Consider the following 4,966-nt stretch of genomic DNA (forward strand, 5'->3'; position numbering starts at 1 on the left):
TTCTTTCTTTCTTTCTTTCTTTCCTTCCACCCTTTGGCCCACCCTTTGACACGGCTGCATTGAGCCGGAGAGTCCGGAGGTCCCCAAAGGTCCTGGAGCGCGACAGTACTTAGAATTGCTGGTAGATGGCACAATTTTCTAACGTTTCGGAAAAAGCGGGAGAGAACAAGCTCCGAGCCAGAAGTCCATTTAAAAGCCCTTTATTTCAAAGGAACAAAGATCACTGACAAAACACACAGTACAGGAGAGACATCTCAATGAAATTTCCTAGAGGAGGGTTTGCGGCTGGGGAGTTTGTTGGAGGGGAAGGGAGAGGCTGTTGGTTTGGTTTGGAGAGAAAAATCATTGCAAAAGGAAAGGAAGTGTGGGTGTGAATACAGTTTCTTATAGTTTTATAGGAATAGTAATAATAATAAAGATATGCATAGTGTCCCCCCCCAAAAAAATTAGCATCTCCCTCTTTTTCTTTCTGTCTTTTGGAAAACAGCACTGGAATAGGAATCGGAATGTGGTAGAGAAATAGGACCATCCTTTGGAGAGTTGAGGGGGAAAAGATAGTATACAGGCTACAAAATCTTAGAGATATCAGTCACTTAAACCAGTATACAGGCTGTAAAATCTTAGAAATACCAGTTGCTTCAGCAAACCTTCAACTAAGGAATCTAAGGAAGATACTACAGATCCACTCTGTAGTAAGATAGTGTTGTTTTGTGTGCTGTTTATCACCAATACACATTTTTGAGGAGGAAAAAAATCACTTAGAAATACCAATATCTTAAGCAATCCTCCATCAGGGATCTAAGAAAGACACTACAGATTTACTGTGTGGCAGCCGAAACAGTAAGGGTAGTGTTGTTTTCTGTGTTGTCTATCACAAATACACGCTACTGAGCAGGAAAATGACTCTCAAATTGCTGGGCTTATGAAGGTAGGCCCTCCATTGAATTCAATGGGCCTTTCCTGGGAGTCAGCACCCATTGCCTAGTTCCTAACTAGAGTAGACCCATTCAATCTCTTGCTCAATGGTGAGTCAACAAGTAGATAAAGGTAAGGGATTCAATGGCTCTCCTCTATTCAGAACATATTTAGACCTTTGACTGGGGCTGCTACCAAGGTCTGCAACAACTAACTTGCTTTCGAGGAGGCCTACTGAAAAGCAAGTCTTGTTGAACTCAGTGGGCCTCATTTCCCAATGAAAAGGATCTGTTTGCAAAGTCCTAACCATTTGGAGGAAATCTCCCTCCAAGCATGTTTTGCAAAACCTGGGATTTTTTAGGGCAGCCGCCTCAAATCCATAGATTTCAATGGGGCTTAGTCTGGCTTAATTTCCTTGCGTTTCCTCGTATTGTCTTTCCAAGTCCTGCCTCCTCCTCCCACTCTTGCCTTTCCATCCCTAGGAACACAAACCCTCCTTTTTCTTTCTCCTGGATGTTTTCAGGGATGGAAGAAATTAGGGAAAGCGAAGCACATCAAAGGCAGGATCACCCTCGGTATCCATTCCGGATTCGGATTGGTTTTTACGGGTGGCTTTTTGTGAGCTGCTCAAGAGAGAGGCAACATGGAAATGTAAGAGAGATTGAGTTGTCTGAAGCCCTGAAATGTGAAGAGGGATGTTACTTAATCCGCAACCTGGGAAACGGGAGGAGAAAACAATAACAAGGAGACACCGAAAGAAAAAGGAAGGAAGGCAAAGTGAATAAAATAAAATACAATACAACAACAACAACAACACACAGAAGTGATTGTGTCTTAATTCCAAATTAGGAGTCACATTTCAGAATGTGTCCAAGTTTTGTCATGCACAAACAAACAAACAAACAAACAGGAAGGGATGGAGGTGGAACCTAATTTTTTTAAGCAACCCAAGAGTTAACCCTAAATACTTTATCTATTTCAGTTATGAAATGCTCATAATGAAATTCTTTTCTATAGGTCTCCTTCTCTTTGCTCTGGCAACCCTGCAAACCCTGGTTTTTTGTTCAGATTACAGTCTTCACCCAAACCTCTAAAAATTCAAAATAAAAAGGAGGTTCACCCATAGAAATTAACAGTACCCTGGTTTGAATATTTTCTTTTTCATTCAGTAAGTGGATCTTCCTTCCCAACAAGGCTTTGGAGGCTGAGTCTCTGCTGTTGACAAATCTATCCTTAGGAGACAGTAAATCCACCTTAGGTTTGCGGTGCTTTAATAGACATTTATTAAATGGAGGAAAGGAGGAAGGGGCTAAAATGTCAATTTTGTTGGAGGAGAAAAAGAGTGGAGGAATAAGAGAGAGAAATCCAACCCAAGCAGCTTAAAAGGTTAGGGAGGTCCCCTTGTTTTTTTCTGGGTTCTGTTGCATCCATTGCATCCTTTCTCCTCCTCCTCCTCCTCCTCCTCCATCATCATCATCATCATCATCATCATCATCATTATCCACATCTTCATCATTCACACCTGCTCACTTATCCCTTTCTGGATCCCATTGTTAACCGACCCCATTATTGCTTTTAATCTCTTCCCCCCATCCACCCTTTTTTGCAATCATAAAGAAAAAGGTTGGCAGCATGAGCTTTCCTAGACTTAAGTTCTGCTTCTTCAGATGCATCTGAGGAAGTAGACTGAAGCCTAGGAAAGCTCCTACTGCCAACTTCTTTCTTTCAGTGAGTCTCAGTCGCAAGCTCTCTCCACATATTATTATTGTTATTGCATCTAAATGCATCTGAGGAAGTAGATGAAGCCTAGGAAAGGCTCCTGCTGCCAACTTCTTTCTTTCAGTGAGTCTCAAAGGTGCTGCAAGATCTCTCTACAGTTACAAATGAATAGGGCTATATCTTTGAATTATAACACATTTCAGCTGTCTTCCAAGTGAATAAGTCTTTAGGTATCTAAGCAAACTTGTGGCTGGAGTGAGCCATCGCTTCCCTCACCCTACATCTCTCTTTCTCTGCACACATACACACATTCCCATTCTCTCTTCTTAATACACAAGTGGCACCTCTTCCCTTTTTCTCCTTTGCTCTGGCTTTTGGAAGAAGAGAGGACCTGATCCATCAAATGCAGATTTCAGTGGGAAGCAACCAAGCAACCCTGAGCTGGGCAACCCAGTTCTACCAGCAAAATGTGCCCAGAACTCCTTTTTATCCAACCCACAACCCCTTTCTATGCACCCAACAAGAAGAACATACAGAAGTACAGCATAAGACTCTGTTGCTGGGTGCCTGACTTATTGCAACCTTAAGGCGAACATCTAAATGCACCTGAGGAAGTAGACTGATGCCTAGGAAAGCTCCTGCTGCCAACTTCTTTCTTTCAGTTTGTCTCAAAGGTGCTACACGATCTCTCTACATATTGCTTCTACAGACTAACATAGCTATATCTTTTTATTCTTCCACTTAAGGTTTCCTTGGCAAGTTTCTTGGCAAGAGAGGGTTTGCCATTGCCAGTCGCCCAAAGGGACCCAATGGGTTTCCATGGCCCAAACCCTGGTCTTCAGAGTCCTATCCCAAAGCTCAGACCTGGCTGGATCTGAATTGCTTATTGGGATCTAAACCTCCTATTCAGATCAGATCCATGGAAGGCCTTAGTGTTGATTTTTTTTGGGGGGGGGGAATAATGTGTCCCTTGCCAAATTCTAATACAAAACACACCAACAACATGAGCATCAACAACAACTACAATAAAAAATAGGGATTTTGCCTTTCTTCTCTCCCTCTTAGGATGTGAAATAAATAAGAACGACACTCTTCGGAGGGAAACCTCATTAGTTCGTTGTCTGAGCCTAATAAAGGAAGAGGAGTGGAGATGATGGGAGCCCAGCCTCCACACACTTTCTGTCAACCGACATCAACCCATTCCGGGCTTGATCCAAATTGGGGCTAACTGGGATCCAGTCCTCCTCCTCCTCCTCCTCCTCCTCCTCTTCCCAGGACACACTTCTCCACAAATATCACAACAACCTCGTCTTGGAAGGAAGGAGGGGAAGGGGGCAAGGGCTTTGGAAAGCTGGGCCTATGTTTACCCCTGAGTCGAAGGATGGGAGAGGATCATCCTAGTTTTCTCCCCAGTATATTAAGTATATTAAGGGGATTCCAAACTTAAGTATATTAAGTACAATAATAAAGCATATATAAACGTAAGTACTGTATATTAAATATATTAAGGGGACTCCAAACTTAAGTATATCAAGTATAACGATAAAGTATCTATGCAGTATGATAATAAATAAAGTATATATAAGCTTAAGTATATTAAGGGGTCTCCAAACTTAAGTATATCATGTATATTACGTATAACAATAAAGTATATACAAAGTATAATCATTAAGTATGTATAAACTTAAGTATATTAAGTATATTAAGGGGACTCCAAACTTAAGTATATTAAGTAGAATAATAAAGTATATATAAAGAATGATAATTAAGTATATATAAACTTAAGTATATTTAGTATATTAAGGGGACCCCAAACTAAAGTATATCAAGTATAATAACTACGTATGTAGAAACTTACATATATTAAGGGAACTCCAAACTTAAGTATATCAAGTATATTAAATATAACAATAAAGTCTATACAAAGTATAATAATTAAGTATGTATAAACTTAAGTATATTAAGTATATTAAGAGAACTCCAAACTTTTTTGGAGGGGAGGGGAGGAGGAGAAACTTGGAAATGCAAGGATGCTTTTGGACATCTTCCTTGGTTTTAACAGGCCAGCCTCAATCGGATTAGCTCTTAAAATAACTATATATACACACATACATACATACATACATACATATATTTCCTTCCATTGCCTGCTCCCCTTTTTCCTGCAATGTTTAATTTAAAAAGGAAGGGAGGGAGTAAGTGGCTTTGTTTAGATAATTAACTGCTCCCCAAGTAGGAAAAAAACCAGATGTGTTTGCTCAGTTAATCACAAGACAGGATCTATCTATCTATCTATCTATCTATCTATCTATCTATCTATCTATCTATCTAT

The sequence above is a fragment of the Sceloporus undulatus genome, chromosome 6 (genome assembly GCF_019175285.1).
Source record: "Sceloporus undulatus isolate JIND9_A2432 ecotype Alabama chromosome 6, SceUnd_v1.1, whole genome shotgun sequence".
Lineage (NCBI taxonomy): Eukaryota > Metazoa > Chordata > Lepidosauria > Squamata > Phrynosomatidae > Sceloporus > Sceloporus undulatus.